The sequence below is a fragment of the Artemia sp. Qi Xiang Cuo genome, chromosome 5 (genome assembly GCF_049724085.1).
Source record: "Artemia sp. Qi Xiang Cuo chromosome 5, ASM4972408v1, whole genome shotgun sequence".
In the NCBI taxonomy this organism is placed as follows: Eukaryota; Metazoa; Arthropoda; class Branchiopoda; order Anostraca; family Artemiidae; genus Artemia; species Artemia sp. Qi Xiang Cuo.
Window position 1 is genome coordinate 65,140,718 of NC_142798.1, and position 18,230 is coordinate 65,158,947.

At 36.4% G+C, this 18,230-nt stretch overlaps 1 protein-coding gene across 7 annotated transcripts in view; it reads right to left on the reverse strand.

Annotated features, from left to right (window-relative positions):
- LOC148952394 (EH domain-binding protein 1-like) overlaps nucleotides 1-18,230 on the reverse strand; it is a 59,946-nt gene that overhangs the window by 18,235 nt on the left and 23,481 nt on the right. For 6 of the 7 annotated variants that reach the window (XR_016141804.1, XR_016141805.1, XM_089089851.1 and 3 more), the window contains exon 2: nucleotides 13,949-14,076. The gene's annotated coding sequence lies outside the window, so the exon portion shown is untranslated. Of the gene's footprint in view, nucleotides 1-13,948; nucleotides 14,077-14,372; nucleotides 14,522-18,230 lie in introns of those variants that run through there. The other variant, XM_089089853.1, reaches the window with a different exon arrangement.

Sequence of the window (18,230 nt, forward strand, 5' to 3'; positions counted from 1 at the left end):
AGATTGACAGCAATAAAATTTGAGTGCATACCGCAGCAACCAACTCAGTATCATGTTGGGAGCGGTAGCTGCAACCTAAATAAAGGACGAACCACAACCCATAGTAACCAAAAATTAAGAAAAACGTGTTCCTGGCAGCAAAATTGTCATAGCAAATTTGCTGCGACATTTACCTTATAGCCAGGATCTAAGCCCGTTATTCCCAAGGGCACAGGTCCCATCGGTGGGGCATAGCAATATTTTGGTGGGTCACGGGCAGGATGTGTACCCTTCAGCTGACTATACTTTAAGAAAGCTAGGATAAAGATCCTCCTGGGCTATTGCTGGCGCCCAGGGCGTCGAGTCTACGTTTCAGTTGCTGGGTGTTTTTACATGGACAAGCAGAAAGCTTGTCGTCCAACCTTGCTGCAGCAGGGATCGAACCCTGGTGCTCCGTATTGGCAAGCAGAGCATCAATCCACTGTGCTACAACAGGTTTGGCTATACTTTAGAGCCTTAATATTAAAAAAAAATCCTGTGAATGACGCCATATTCGTATGCATTTAAAGAATAAAAAAGATACATGACAGTATTACAGTGACGTTATACATTGTGTAAAACGTGTTGTAGTGTAAAACGTGTTGTATTCAGACATTAGTTTTCATTAGCATAAAATATGCCTAGAGGACGACTAAAAAAAAGATTCCAAGCTAATGGCCTTTTAAGCTTTCTTCAGGTAAAACACATAATTTTGAATAACAAAATTTAAATATTACAAGGAGGCATCAGAATCTTAGAAATGCATAGGTGGAGCAAGGCCCAAAATCGGTTGGGAACCACTGATCTAGCCTCATTTGACCCTTTTTATTCCTAAAACTTAAATAACGGTTGAAAAGCATACACTTTAATAGCACTGATGAAACAAAACATGCAGCAAAAACATTGCTAATAAAGTGGTCTCCAGATTCCTTCAAATCGGTCTAAAAGAATGGAAGTACCGCCTGTAGAAGTGCATTGACCTTGATGGAAGTTGAAAAGTTGTTATAGAAAAAAAACAACACATTTTTAGTACCTCGAATTCAAAGACAAAACACAAAATGCTAACTAGTCCGCACAATGTTATTACAGTTATCACAGTAATATCATACCTTAAAGCACAGCGCAAAGAATTACACCTCCTGAAACACAGAATCCCTCCAGGCCTGTATGGAGTGTTTCTCCAGTGTGTGTATGTGTATGTGAGGGTGTATTTGTGCCAATTTTCATTTTCTAATTGGTAAAAATAGCAAAACCCTTGACATACTCTAAGGAAAATTTGAAAACAAATCTAAGAATCACAACATTTTTGAGAAGGGAAAACAGACCCAAAATCAACCAAGAAGAGGGGGGGGGGACTATTACTCGAAAAGTATTCCCGCGGCTTAGAACCTTGTAAAATAATGAAATTCCACGCAAGACAAAAATTTTGAGTAAAGGTTAAATAAAACAATATGGCACTTTCATAACTTGTGGCATATTGATATAACTTATTACTGGTTTAAGAGTTTGCTATTTAGAATGGAATATATTTATTCCCCACAATAGGTGGAGCTAAAATGAGCATGTCAGTGTTAAAAAAGAAGACACAAAACAAGAATCGAAGCAAAAAAAAAAACAATAAAATTTATATATGTCATGAGTTGGTTTGCACGGTTCATGATTATAATAGTGACCATTTATACAGAATATACTAATTAAAAACATAAATGGTTAGTACATTCAGAAACACAAGCAAATACCTCGGCTGTCCTCTGCTCAATCCAAGTATCTACAAAAAAATCGATTTTGAGTTAAGGATGGATCTCCCTTAATCTTAACACGGCAAATCCAGTGGTGACGTCAGAATTTTTCTAACTGCTATAGTTGCTGAGATATCACTTAGTATCCACATTGATAGAAACGAATTTTACCGGTTTTCCACAGCCAAAACCTAGTATGCACATACTAGAATTTTAAAACCTAGTATCTACATCCAGCAGGAAAATGGGTGGCAAAACCTAGTATCTGCGGCGAAAACCGAGCAGACGAAACCAAGTTTCTACGGCTTTCGCGGATCAACAGCAAAATTTTATCATAATCATCACTTTCTTCTCTTTAATTTTTGGAAAGAACAATAACGAAGCCTGAAGAATAATGAAGGGTTTCACTAATAGTAGAGGAGAATTACTTGCAAGGCTCGCGGTGCAAATAGCAAAGCAAAGAGTTGAAAACAGAAATGCGGAGTAAGTAGAACTTGCATTTTTGCGTCTGTGAATACGGAGCAACCCTAGAAGAAAAAGAAACAGAAGTCAAGAGGCAAAAAAAGAAAACCCTAAGTGCAAGCGTCCTTTTATTGAAAACTACTGTGATATTACATGTAAAAAGAAATGTAAAGAGCTTGACATTGAGACCAGAAAAGAAATCTGGGAAAGGTTTTGGAAAGAAGGCTATGCATCAAGAACCAAATTTCTCGCCGGCTGTGTGAGACTGGAGTGCATAAGAAGACGGACGGTAGAAAGTGACCCTCAATCGGTTAAAGTCTACCGAAAAATGAAACTAGACACTACTTTTTTCCGCAGAAACATAACACTGTGGTAGTGAGGAGGTTTGCAAGAAACAGATGAAAAGTGGGCTAGTTGGTGAGCGCATAATGGATTTCAGGGGTAGGCAGAGTCCTCACAACAAGCTACCATCAGAAGTAGTTGATAATGTGAAAAATCATGTCATTTCTTTTGGACCTTCTACGCCACATTACCGTCGCAAAAATGCACCACAAATCAGATATCTGCCATCTTCTTTGACGGTTGATCTGATGCATCAGGACTTTGTTACTAAGAATCCAGTGCCAGTTGTGTCGCACGAGACTTACAGACGTGAGTTGAAAGAAATGAACATTTCGCTAAAGATGCCAGCATGTGATGTTTGTCCTGAGTGTGTACAATCTCATGGAGAACGATGATAGCAACAAAGAAAACAGCAGCGATGAAGGTGTTAATGGAGAATTTGAACCTTTTTCTGCTGGAAATAAGACTCATGATGTTGATGTTTCCAGGCAACACTGGCAAGAACACATTGAACAGGCAAGGAAGGCTACACTTGCCTATCAACGTGTCGCAACTAAAAGTGGATAAACTGGAATATGTGTATTCGCAGTTGACTTGCAAAAAAGTGATTCAGGTACCCGACTTGCCAGGGAACAAAGAAGCAATATTCCTTAGTCGTCTTGTTGTCTTCAATGAAAATTCGCCCGTGTCGACCAGTGTTATGCAGCGTCTGTAGGAAAAGGCCGTTCTTTTTGTGTGATGTGGCACGAAGCTTTTAGGGGCAGGGGTGCCGAAAACATAGTGGATTCTGTTTATACTGTAGTTACAACAGAGAGGGATGCCCAGGAATTCATATTTTGGATGGACAATTGTTCCAGTAAGAATAAGAACTGGGTGCTTTATACTTCTCTTGTGATGATGGTCAACAGAGAAGAAGGGCCCAAGAGGATAACGTTAAAGTATCTGACAAAAGGGCACACGCACAATGCAGCAGACGGCATACACGGCAACAATGAAACAAAAACGAGAAAAAAGAGGAAATACTATGACTTTCCTGACTTTGTTGAGTGTGTTGCAAACGGCAGGAAGGGAGTTTCTGCAATAGAATTGAAAAATTTCAGGGATTGGAAATACAAGAAAAGAACTCCTGGTAAAAAGGATTCACCCCTACCAAAGTTAAAGTGAGTTGTTGCAGCTACCTTTCAAAACGGGTTCCGCGGCATGGAATTCCTCCAAGATTTCGACGGAGAGGAAAAGCAATGCTTGTTTCTTCAGAAGAAATTGAATATCAAGCAGCTTCCCGAACCCAACTCTGTTCCGAGAAGTATTCAAAGCCAGAAAAAAGCTTTAATTGTTAACAAATTGTGCCTGATGATGCCGGCAAATCGAAGGAAATTTTGGAAGGATCTTCTGGTTTCTGATGAAAGCCTAGATCTCATCGAGGATGAAGACGACCCATATGAAGAATAAACGTCTCTGATAAGCTAAGGGCTCAGTCCTCCTTTTTTTTTAGTCGAAGTAGTAGTTTATCTTCATTGTTACTTGAAGATCTTTTTTAAAATAAAATTTTGTGTAGATACTAGGTTTTGGCGGTGGAGTACTCAGTTTATTAGCAAATAAAACCACTGCCAAAACCTAGTATCTACATTTACTGATGTTAAAAAAAAATAATCGAAAAAAAATACATCTCCCTACTAAGCCAACTCCGGAATACCTATTGACGAAGTTATGTATCGTCATCAGCTATTCCAGCTTAGAAAATGAAAAGAATCACTATTTTACGATTTTCTCGGAAACTTGAAAAAAGTAGATACTTGGTTTTGGCAGAGGACAGCCGACCTGAAATGAAATACATAAAACATTAAATATTTGTCAAGGTAATATTACTAAAATACCAAGTAAAATAATGGACAAATGATTTGCAATATCTCTTGGTACTAGAGGCTGGTTAAGTCATAAACTGTGGGCAATTCTTTTTTATTTATCAGAGTCCAGTGCCTGGTCCTACAGTAGGGGGGGGGGGGGTAATCTCAAGGTCAGGTAATAAACCAGGATGTGTTGGGGAATTCAAACAATTTAGTCCAAATCGATAAGTAAACTCAGGTCTACGACTATCGAGTCAATTCCAGTTGAGTTGTTTCAGTGCATAATCATATGTTGAGTAGTTGTGTCCAAGCATATTTTATACAGCTTCTTTGGTATCCTCCCACGTCTATCTGATTGATCTTTTTTCAAACCTGGATGCCAAACTGGCCATGCATGGTCAAGAGAAGGTTTAACGTAACTGTAGTATACTGACTTTAAAACCTCAGTTGGCATACCGGATTTGCTACTAAGGACAATACCTCCTCCCAGATTAGTTCAAAATACCACTGGAACAATAGAAACATTTTGACCTAAAACAGCACATTTTGTGTTCCCTCCCCCCCCAGGAGAAACCTTAGGAGCCCCCTCCCCAAAAGGTTACACATATCTACTTGTACCTATAATTGAGCATCATTAACCACTTTACTAAATTTAAGTGTTTCTATTTTACACTAAGTAATCACTTCATGATTCTCCTCTTAACTTCACTTCTTTTTATTTTCTCATTTTTGTCCATTTTGAACTGTACTTTCAAGAAGGTACAAGTGATGCAGAGAACTGGATAAACAATCCTTTGCAAGAACCAAGGGTAAGTAAGTATAGAAACACTCTTAGAAAAATGTCTTGATCTCTGCCCCATCTTTCCTGATCCCATTCCGAAAAGTGAATAAAAATTAAATCAAAGACATTATTAATCAAAAAACGTTTATGATAGCAGTATTGTCATATATCTAGTCACATCCATGTCTCTGTAAAATCGTCTTCAATTTAAATAATGAGGAGGTCAAACCTCCCTCAGAAAATTAATAGGAGACGCCAGCTAAAAGCAATTAGTCAAAACATAATCATTGGGGCGTGAAATTCAAAATTCGAGAAATATGTGATGAATTATATCTCATTGGTTTTTAACAAGAAACAACAACTATTGGTACCAGTGGGTTCATCAGTTGTCCCTATTACAACTGACAAGTATATCCAACGATACCCCTACGGTAAAGAGGGGACTTTAAGGGTAAGATTCTTTCCAATTTCTACTAATCTCCAACAATCCTGCTCAGCATCTGCTTGCTTCCTCCATTTTGCTTGGTTTCTGTATTCTGCTGTGCTTTGCTCATATTGCTTCTTTGAAATGTCTACCAGAAGCCAACCTGCTGCTGCTAATTCTAGGCCTGCTAGCCCAAGTAATCCTGCCATTGCTACGCCTGAGATTTAGACAGATATTACTAATTTGAAGAAGATGGCAAAGTCCATTGAAGAAAATGTCTTTAAATCCCTGCTTACTATTGTTACAAAGAGCATTCAGTCACAAGTTCAATCCCTTGGTCTGCCTATGAAAGGTGACAAAGTTGACCTTAATTTGGTAGTAAACGACCTGATGTCAGGCTCCAATTAGGAAGAAATTAAACAGATTGTCAGTACACAGCTTCAAGAAATGGATTTTTCTGGTAAAATTGCAGACATTGAAAAAAATCTTGCTCACCATGTTGCTGCTCAAACTGATCAACATAAGCAGCAAGAATTAAAAAACCAACTCATTGTATTTGGACTATCTGAGGATACTACATTTGACAACCCCGAACCTAAGTTTTTGTCACTTTGCCAAGATAAGTTTCCTGGCATCAGTCTTTTGAACAGTGACATTGTGTTTGTGAAATGTATTGGAAAACGAGTTGGTAATAAAAATCGACCAGTTATTATTGAGTTCTGCAACCTGAGAGCACGTTTCTTGCTTCTCAAAAATAAAAAGGTCTTGAGAGGATCTGGTGTGGTCATTATTGAGCCATTGACTAAACCTAGGCTTACTTTACTTCCACAAGCTAAAGATCATTGTAGCAGGAATGATGTATGGGCTGTGAATGGTGATATTTTTGTTAAAAGTGGAAATAAGGTACTCAAAATATCATCCATTGGTGACATTAATGCCCTTCCTGTTTTGCAAGAATCTTTTGCCAGTATTGTTCCAGAATGACTAGTGCTGCTTAACATAACTCTTCTCTTTACAACAAAATTTCATCTGCTTAGTTATTTTTTTGCCAACTTTTTTTTTCTTTGGCTTGTTTTTTTTCCCTTGTTATCAAAATTATTACAAGCAGTTTGTTTTTTTTTAACTTATTTTCCATGCTGTATTCTTTCTGACCACACTAATTTAGCTTTATCTGTTTCACCACTTTTCCTACTATTGGATAATGAAAATGGATGATAATCAAGATTCTTTTTGTTTCCTGGCTAAAGTTTCTCTTCTAAATACAGTGTGTTTTGATTCGCCTTTTGTTTCTGATGATTATAGTGAAAATAATCGTCTGTCAAAACCTCTTCATCAGTCTGATTGTTGTTACTATTCTTACCAGTATTATTTTGAACAAGTGTTGTCTAGAATGTCTTCTGTTAAAGACTTTAGTGCGTTTATTTTGAATGTGCAAGGTTGAAGGTAAAAATGGGATAACGTTCTGCAATATATTGGTGGTATCAACTGCCCTTATGATGTAGTAGGTCTCACAGAGACCTGGCTGTCTTCAAGTGATGATATGTCTGTGTATAACATACCAGGTTTTACTGCATACCACTCAACTAGATCTCTAACAAAGTACTCTGGTGGTATATCCAGTTTTGTCAGAATTAATCTTAATGTTGTGAGACGTTCAGATCTTGAGAAGACTTTTTATCCAGTTGTAAATAATAGAAGTGTGTATGCATTGGTTGTCGACCTGTCATGTGATAACAGTAAGTTGTGACACTATTTGTTTATTTTATAAGCCTCCACCTTTCCCAATTGCGAAATTTTCGGACTTAATTGATGAAATGTACCCAGTTGATAAGCTTGCTTCAAGAAATCTTTTTATGCTTGGAGACTTTAACTGCAATTTGTTGAAAATTGGGTGTGATAATGAGTCTGACCGTTTTTTTAATCTATTTCTTCCTCTGGCCTTCTTCCTTGCATTTTCTTTCCTACTCGTGTTGATCCAGTCAGATACCACATGTCTGAACCTTCCCCAACAATCTTTGTTTTTTTATGGTACTGATATAATTCCCCAGTGCTCTTTTGTTAAACTTCTTGGTGTGCACGTTGATTCAATTTTTCAATTTATAACTGGGATTTATTTTACTATATACATAAAAACAAACAAACAAAATACCCCCAGAAGCAAGCTTGTGCGGGGGTAATCCCTTCTAAACGCATAAAAAATCATAATAACAAAATAAGATCCAAAATAATAATAATAACTCTTTTCAGTTAAAATGAATACAAATACAAGTTCTGCCCTCCAACTCAAAAACTAATACTAACATACTATACGTAGCCACTTGACAATAATCACGTACCCCCCCCCTTTTTAGCCAATTCATTAAAAATAATAAATTACTAAACAATACGATCTCAATAAACTACGGAACAGCAGCAGGTCATCCACACATTTAAGTTCCACTGGTAAACTATTCCAAGCACTCGGACCGGCATGACGGATAGAAAAAAATGATCTTGTCGCTTGCGGAATCGGTCTTCGAAATTCTTCCAAATTTCTAGTTCCATGCTCATGAACATCACCCCCACTCACAAACATTCCCTTAAAACAAACAGGAACACTACCATAAAGATACTTAAACATGAACTGTGTTTTATAAAATTTAAAAGACCCGATACCGGTAGAATCTTCAGCGTCATAAACTCATTACGAACAGATGATCCTCTATTATCCTTACCAATCAAAAGCCTTATTGCCGAATTTTGTAGTACACGCAGGGGCAGAAGATGCGTTCCGAAAGTAGACGACCATACTGAAGAACAATATAATAGATATGGATGTACAATTGAAAAATACAATAATCTTAATATACTAGTTGGGAGAAAATTTTTCAATTTACGCATAATTCCAACATTACGTGCAAGTTTCATAGACACACAATCAATATGATCTACAAAACTTAAAGTTTCATCAATAATAATCCCCAAATATCTAACACTCCTCTTTCGTGGAATCATTGATGTACCATTACTTAAATTATTCACCCATGGGTAATAACTTGGAGATCTGCTATATATCAATAAACTAGACTTATTACAATTAAGTTTTAACCTATTACTTCTCATCCACCTTTCTATATTCTTAAAACCTTCTCGTAATTGCGACATCAATTCATTCTCAGTCCTACCACATCCGGTTAATTTCGTGTCGTCAGCAAACATAACTAGGGCTTTACTAGGTTTAAGTGCCTCTAGAGGAGGTTTAATAATAGTATACAACCCATCAACTGCACTTGACAAATCATTTATATAAATAGAAAACAAAAGTGGGCCTAGGGGTGATCCCTGGGGAACTCCACAATTTATAAATCTACTGTCAGAACGTGCATCATTAACCTCCACAAACATTGACCTTGAATTTAAAAATGATTCTAACAACTTCAAAGCATTTCCCCTAATACCACAATTTTCTAACTTCATTAACAAAATATCATAAGATACAGTGTCGAACGCTTTCGCAATATCCAGAAAAATTGATGCAACTTTAAGGTTATTGTCTAATGCATCATTAACATATGTAGTCAAAAACAACATTGCATGCTCACTAGAATAACCTTTTCTGAAACCAAATTGATTTTGATAAAAAAAACAAATTCTTTTCAAGATACTTTTCTAGCCTTATATATACTAGCTTCTCGAAAATTCTAGCAATAACTGGTAGCAGCGAAATGGGACGGTAATTACTTATATCATTTTTATCACCCCCCTTAAATATTGGAACAATCTTCGCTCGTTTCAAACACTTTGGAAACACACCACTTTTAAAACAACCATTTATTAGTGAAACCAGTTGTTTAATAACACATTGAAGAACAAACTTTAGCACTCTTATAGATATTAGATCAACACCTGAAGCTTTATTTTTCATAGCCATTATTACATCTGTTATTTCACTTTCCGTTACCTTAGTCATTAAAATAGAAGTATCACAACTGGGAGGAAGATATTGATCAAAAGTACCATCACTCCTATCACAATAAATAGATCCGGCAACATTATTACCTACACTAGAAAAATAATCACACATCTGATTAGAAAGTTGAACTGGAGTTTGATCTGACTGAAGATTTGGCAACGTAACTCTTCTCTTGCCAATAAGAGGCCTGAGGAGACTCCACGTCTTTGCCGGGTTACCCTCACTCTTCTTAAATTCTTTAGCTAAATACTCAATTCTAGCCTTCCTCAATAATTTATTTAAAGCAACATTATACTTACGATAAATTTGCTGGTTTAGTACGCTTGCCTCAATTATACTCTTTTTATATAATTCATGGCGCCTTTTCATAGATCTAAGAAGACTACTGGTAATCCACGGTTTTCTTGCAGAATCATATTTACTCTTGTTTTTTTTTTACGCATCCGGCAATTTTCTCTTAGACTACTACACAATTGATCATACCACTTACAAAATTTAAGATCCGGATCACTTATTGCATTCAAAAACTCCCAATCCATACACTCTAATTCATTCTTAAATCGTACAAGAGAATCCGCGTCCACAGTCGGTACAATTGGGCTACAAAAACTCCCAGCTGTATAATTATGGTCCACTTCAGCAGAAAGAAACACTCCACAGTGGTCTGAAACATCATTTACCAGCACTCCTGGTTTCCAAAAATTCACGTTCGTGAATATATTATCAATTAAACTAGCTGACGTGTTACAAATCCTTGTACAAATATTTATACCTGGGAACAATCCGAAACTAGACATTAAATTTAACAAACTAGTAGTTGCACGATTACTAAGTACCATCATATCTATGTTAAAATCACCCGCTATGAAACTTGGGCAACCTGATACATTCAACATTTCCAATTGCTGCTCCAATAACTCTAAAAACTCTATCTCTGAAGCAGAAGGCGGCTTATACAAAATAAGAACCAAAAACTTGGATCCATTTCTACTTATTTCCAACACCATTGACTCAAAAATCATTTCGCGATAAATGCAAATATCCTGTCTAGTCTTAACTGCAAAACCTGATTTAATATAAACTGCTAATCCTCCATGCTGTCGAGTCTCCCTATTCCTATTAATAAATTCATAACCATTAATATCTAACAAAGACGAATTATCGTTCCGAAGCCATGTCTCAGTCAACGCCACCACATCAAAATTCGGATCCGAACACAATTCTGAAATATAATGTAGAGACCTATTTAACCCCCGGCAGTTTCGATGTAATATATGCAGAGTTTGTGGCCCCCGCCGCGTCACATAATCCTTAAGATCACTTGCAAATACATACTTAGAATTTTCCAAACAAACCTGATTATTCCCATCTCCATCAAACTCTCGATTTAATATCTCATTCATTCGATCCGCAAACTTTACGTGACCATTCTCAAGCAGCGCCAGTCTCTCTTTATTTAATACCATTATCAAATTTCAACGCACATTGTAGGGCAGAACTTGTACTCAGCAACAGAAATCCCAAATATTCAATCATATATCGCAACGAAAATAATATAAAAAAAACAAAAGAAACATAGAAAAAATTAAAATAACGAAAAGATACAACTAAAACATGCTTATTGTCAAAACACATACTTTTTAATACTCTGGTATGTTAACTTCAGGGAACCTGATTATTAACTTCATCATAACATAATATTCACTTATTATATTTCACTAGCAAACAGACTAAGGGAAATTTCATCTAATATCATTTCAGAACGCCACTCCACTACCTCTAGCGCCTCTCCGACCAGCTTGGATACGCTCACTGCTAGTCGCCATTTCACCATCTTGGGGATTAATAAGCTCCTGTACAAATTCACCAGCATTGTACTTTGTAACTGAGCCATCTGGACGCCTTATGAACAAGCAGGGGGGCACGGACTTAGAGACCCAACTATCTATGCCGCGTTCACGTAGCTTCATGCGAGTCAAGATCAGCTTTTTTCGTGCTTCTCGAACACATTGCGGAGCATCATCTGATATATAAATATTCTGAAAACCACAAAGAGACTTTCCTTGCAGTTTCCTCGCGTTCTTCAGCAGTAGTAATTTAGAGCTTTTCGAAAATAAGTCAACTTTCAAGAATTTCTTATCTGGTTTAAAGTCCAAAATCTTAAATGACGGAACATCATCTAAACCCAGACCCTGCACAACAATCTCCTTGAAAATTGTAGCACCTTCAATTTCATCCTTTGCTTTAATATTCCAAATCAAAATATTGTTTTCTGAAGGCTTGCTTTCTAAATTCATCATTCGTGTCGAGATACTAGTCAACTCGGATCTCAAAAGCTGATTTTCATCAACGAGGACTTTCACTTGATTTGTCATATTCTTATTCTCATTCTCAATTGCAACAACTTTCGGTTCTAGCGCTGAAACTATCGATATCGAGTCAGTTACTGTAGTTTCTAGGCTTTTAACACGATCCTCAAGGCCTCTGAACCCAGTTGTTAATACATCCAATTTAGAGCTATTTGCAGTAACAATCTCCAAGATTTTGCTGAAATTATCTGATAGACTTTTTAGTTCGTGTCTCTCATTGCTAGATTCCGTGGATTCCTGAGACAAATCCAAATTAATCTCTTGCATAGACCCATCTTTTAGACGAACTTTTCTCTTTCTGCCCCTTGTTTTTTAAAAAAAAAAAAAAAAAATGTTCTGTTTTCTTCAGTCTCAATTTCACGCAGTCAGACACTTGCTAATCACAAGATGCTCTCGCTCGCCACTGCTAAACTCGTTAATCCACAAAACAGGTTCCCCGAGCATAAAAAGGTCTTACTCGCTTGGGTTCATTTTGATAACTTGCTTAAAAGCAGTGATGCCCAGCAGCATAGGTGTTTCCATGTTTCACTTATTGGGTCAGATACACAGAGAGTCTTTCCTTACTGTTCCAGGTACTAAGGAATCACTCAATTGATAGGTATATAGTTCATATTTCTATTTCTAAATGCCTACTAAAATTGCAAAGGCCTACCTTAGAATGTGCCAGCCATATGCTCCGGCACTAGAGTTATCAAGTTGGTCCTAATTTAGGCAAATCAACGCTCAGGCTGTAGCGTGTTAACACCAAGGGTGGTATGGAGTGAGCAATCCCTCGTATTTAAAACAGCTGGATTTTTTCACGACAAGTTAATTGCGCAATCTAACCAAGTACTTTGGCCTATTTTCTTTTTTTGTTACGAGTCAATAACTCCTTTTTTTGTTAACTCAGGTAGACAAGATACGCTAGGCAATTCATTCGGAATCATAATCCTTTGACGAAACCTAAAAACATTGCCAAATCTAAACTAGCTTCACTGAGATTAGAATTCACTGAAAAGCGTACTGGTTAAAAATATCCAATTTAATACACATTCTAAAATTTCTCGTCAAGTGTCTATGCTTTATCGTGCCAATCAATTTTTTCCTCCTGGTGTAATGCTTTCTCTTTACTATTCATTTGTCCTTCCTTATCTTTCTTATTGCTGAACTGTATGGGGCATTACTAACTATTCTTCCCTTCGGCAACTCCGAACAGCACAGAATAGAGCAGTCAAGGCAACTTTTCGCCTTCCCCGACTCTATCCTACAGTTGATCTTTACAGTGATACAGGTCTAGATGCCTTAGATGTGGTCATGAAGAAGCAGAACCTAAAACTAGCTCATCAAGCCTTCAATTTCTCGCTTCCTCCAAATATCTTATCCTACTTTGATCTAGCATCAACACGTAAGTGCCACTTTGCTTTGGAGCTCTGTTCACCAATTTTGGTTGCCTAAAAGGGTATCCTCAGCAGGTCAGAGGTCACCAATTTATAGAGCAGTTGCTCTTTGGAACTTTATTCCCAGTGAACTTTCTCTTATCAAAAACTCTTCTTCGCTTTGCAGAAAAATATTCTCCAAGGCTTGAAGTAATTTCGTTTTTTTTCTTTATTTGTTTTATTCATTTTGCTTTATCTATTTTTTACGCTTTAACTTATATAGTTTTTTTCTTTTCTCCTCTCGTATTATGTTGAATGAGATTCGAACCCCGTTGTTTAATAATATTATTAATAGTTTGGAATTTTAATAAGTTACAGGACATTTTCAGTTTGGATAAAATTAAGTCAAAGGTTATTGTGTAGCAGTTGTTTGTTTTTTGTTGTTGTTTTTTTTTTGTTGATTTTTCTCATATTCTGGTTATATTTTCTTGTTATTATTGCATTTTTTTTTCCTTCCCTGATTTGTTTTGAATGGATTTTGTGATTGATACGAGGTCCTCTACAAGCTATGCTTCTTGTGACCTCTAGCGCTTAAGTGTATTTATGTATTTATTGTAGTATTTAATAAATTGAATTGAAAATTGAATTGAGAAGTTCCTTACCAAATCTTATCAATGTCACTATTCCACAAAATACCAAAATATTTTCGCGTACATTCCTTCTGGCAGCTGCCTTTTCGTTTTCAATTTCAAGTTTTGATGAGGGCTGAACACGGAACATCTCAAAAATTCTGAAATGATTGAATTAATTGAACTATACAACAAAAGGGAACGAAAACAATCTCCAATTCATATTACTTTGCTGTTAGAACCCCTATGGGTCAAAAGTAGAATACTGAAAATCAAATGACTCTTAGACTAATGCCCCAAGTGTGGACCATCAAAACTTTGCTACTTTTTGCTAGGTTAAGCACAGGCAAAGGCAATCACAAACAATATGTCACAAAAACAAACAATCACACAACATTTTCATCTACCTTATCGTTTAAATAATCCTTCAAAGCCTGGGTAAACTTCAAAATCATACCTGATGTAAAATTGTGACTTTTATAGAATTTTCCCCTCTGGTACCTCTTCAGGAGAAATTGAAACATTGTGGCATAAAAGTGCGCTTTTTGTAGTTCTTTCCCTCCCGTCCAGAAAGAATTCCTAGATACATCCCACCAGAAAATGGATCTGTGCCCATCTTTGTTTGACCAGTTCTCACTTCGTTGGGCTGAGAACCAAGAAAGCAAGCACATATACTTTTTGTTTATACTACACAGTAAAAATATTATGAGAAGAGAATTTAAGATCACTTTTTTTTTCTGGGCAGACTATTCAGGTGGGATTCTGAGAGAGACCTCGTTTTGTCTCCCCAGGAATGAATCAGGGAAGGTTTGGAGCTCTAAAGTCAAATTAATACCTACTACAAGAAACTTAAGTAAAACGAAAACAGCTAAGAATTTTCAAATAAACAAAATTTGTAAAGAAGAGAGAGAGAGAGAGAGAGAGAGAGAGAGAGAGAGAGAGAGAGAGAGAGAGAGAGAGGCGAGAGAGAGGAGAGAGACAGAGAAAGTGAGAGCGAAATAGAAAGGACAATTATAAAATTTAAGGTAAAACCATAAGATTGAATGTCTGGTTCAGCAAGTGCTGTTGCAGATTTAAAAGAGGTGCCCCATTGTAGGCAATTGTAGGAAAATATTTAAAATATACCTGTCTACTGGAAGAGATAGGATATTTGCTAAAAATTATGTTGAATATGCTAAATTAGCCTACTTAAGAAAAGCTCAAGTAAAAATCATTCCATGAAATCAATCAATGAACTCTAACCTAAAAACGTCAAACACTGACTATCATTGTGCTATGCTACCAAAAATTCAACTGTGCTGGACTGAATGGAATACAATCCAATTGAACCAAACATCAGAACACAATTCAATTGAGACAAGACTCAACTAACAATTACAAAGTACATTCATCTTCTTTTCTATGCGTTCTCCTCCCCATCTGTGTACAGGTATACTTAGCAGTATTACTTGGCTGGAACTTTGGACTGTTGAGTTTTCATTGGCTAAATCCGCATTTTGAATTAACCAATGTCTTGCCTAGGAAGAAGTCTATCTGGATTGATTTTAGGCTAAACTTAGATCACTCTGATGTAGCTTGAATTTTACATCAGTTAAATTCTAAACTAATTGAGGTTTGCTGGAATACATTATGAGCAGACTGCATTTAAGCGCATTGAGTTTCACTTGGGTTAGTTTTTTCCTAGATTAAATTTTATTTGTGAAATATCCTTTTAATGAAGAAAATCATAAATAAATGGAATATGGTACTTGAAGATTACAGTAAAACCGAAATCAATATCAAAGAACACACTGCGTAGCTTCTTTCTTCCTCCCCCCCCCCAGCAACAATTGACAACTATTCATAATATCACACTAACAGTGAAGCTAAGTCACTGAAGCTTTCCGGATGTTGTAAAAAACAAAACTAACTAGGATTCACTTATCAAATTTCTATCTTCAACCTCTGACAATTAATGGCTTCTAAGAAAAATTCCACTTGAAGTAATGCCACATTACAATACCAGCAAATAATTTAATACCAACAATCTTACAGACCAAGAGGAGAAGTAAGTCAAGTAACCAAGAAGAAAAGTATTAGTCAAAAATTGGAGAAAGGGCATATGATCCAAGAAAAATAATTGAAGACTATATTTTAGTTGTATATCCATTTCTGAAACCTTTATTGACTTCATATCACAAGATGTGTGAATTTTGTGCAGCTACAAGCTAGCCTTTGATGTTTTGTCAGCTTTCTCTGTTTATCTTTCTTCATTTTTGTCTGATGTTAGTACTGGTGTAATATCTTAATAAATGATTGTTAGACACAACAAAAGTAGTAAATTTCTTCAGCATGAAATTGCATTTTAAAGGTTCAAATCTTGTATTTAGTTGTCTCCAAAATTTAGCAATTCCAAATATCAACAACTAAAAAAACTTTAGGAAGTGTTGTGAATTATTCAAAGAATGAGATTTAGTCGAAATCAAGCTCTGAATAGGTTTGGTTGATACTTGACAATGTTGGCAGAGGCTTGAGATCCATCCATGCAATGACCAAATATAGCTTGGCCTTTGATCCTCTGGTAGATCATATATTCTGTCTTTTTGGGAAGCTGGAGTTGGGTAGGGGGGGGGGGTTTAACAGTTCTGAGTCTTCCCATTAAGCCTAAAGCATTCTCCTAAGATTGGCTATGTCACTGTCTAAGACCACAAACATGAAAAAACCAATATGTACAGGATTAATACTATCAAAAAATCTTAAGACTTTGGGAACTGCTACAAGCTCAGTGATAAGAGTTCAATAGCCATCAGAGGACTGACTCATTTTGTTTGAAAAGATTTAAAAGATTACAGCTACTGCACTAGCTTTGCTGTTTTCAACCAAATCATCTGGACAAAACATTCTTTAGGTTCTCAACATCCAGCTTTCTGTTAGATGGATGTGTGTTAGGACTGTCTCACATTCCATTAAGGGTCTCAGGAACTGTACTGAAAGAAGATCTGTTGGCCATCTAATTTGGAAGAACCTTATAAGAATGGGTCCCAGACAAAATGCGCCATTTCCTTGTATTTGTCCTGTGACCCTATCATTATTGACAGATGTACACTATATTGCTAGGAAGTGTGATTAAAGCATTAGAGTATGTACCTCAATTTTTGGTTTTAATTAAATAAAAAAAAAGTTTTTTCAACTGAAAGTAAGGAGCAATATTAAAACTTAAAACGAAGCAGAAATTAATACGTATACGATGGGGGTTGCCCCCTCCTCAATACTTTGCTCTTCACACTAAAGTTGTTTGGCATTTAAAAAAAAGTTACTTATTGTTCTAATTAAACGACCCTTATGTTCAGGGAGTCGTTTTTAAAGAATTTCGAAAAATTTAAACTTTAGCGTAACGTGCGTGGTGTTGAGGAGGGGGCAACCCCCTCATATATTGATTAATTTCTGTTTTTTTTTAAGTTTTAAAATTGCTCCTTCCTTTCAGTTGAAAAAACTTGTTTTTTATTATTTAATTTCTGATCGTTTTTTAAATAACGCCATGAAATCTGGCTCCACCTCCAAGGAAAAATCCCCTCTCCACATAAATATCCTCCAAAATATTCAATCCTGGTGAAAATTTGCCCCGGACAATTAACCTTAACACCTTCACGCGTGAAATTGACTCAGTGAAGAGAAAGCAAGACATATAAAGAAATTTCGTATAGGAATTCTGGCAAATTCCCCCAGCATACAATTTCCCCTGAAAAGTTCACCCCATGCAAAGTCCCCCAGCAAAAAATTCGTCCTCCCCACTTGAAAAATGTATGCATACTTCCCAATAACAAATAGTATATATAAACAATGGGCAAATTTTCTAACTTAAAGTCCTTTCCCCAGGGACTGTAGAGGGTCATGTTACCTCCAAAGACATAGTTATTAGGCCTTTCAATTATGCTGAACAAAATAGTCATCTCAGAGTTTTTATCGGATGATTTTGAGAAAAAAAGTGGTGTGGGAGGGGGCCTAGATGTCCTCCAATTTTTTTATTCACTTAAAAAGGGCCTTATAACTTTTAACTTCTATTAGAACTCTCCCGATGTTCTAGGCCCACTGGGTTATAAAATCACCCCTGGGAGATACAAACAAACAAATAAATATGCATCTGTGATCTTTCTTCTGGCAAAAAGTACAAAATTCCAGTTTTTAAAGATAGGAGCTTGAAACCTCTACAGTGGGTTTTCTGATACATTGAATCTGATGGTGTCATTTTCATTAAGATTCTATGAATTTTAGAGGGAGTTTCTTCCGTTTTTTGAGAATCGGGCAAATTTTCTCATGCTTATAACCTTTGATGGGT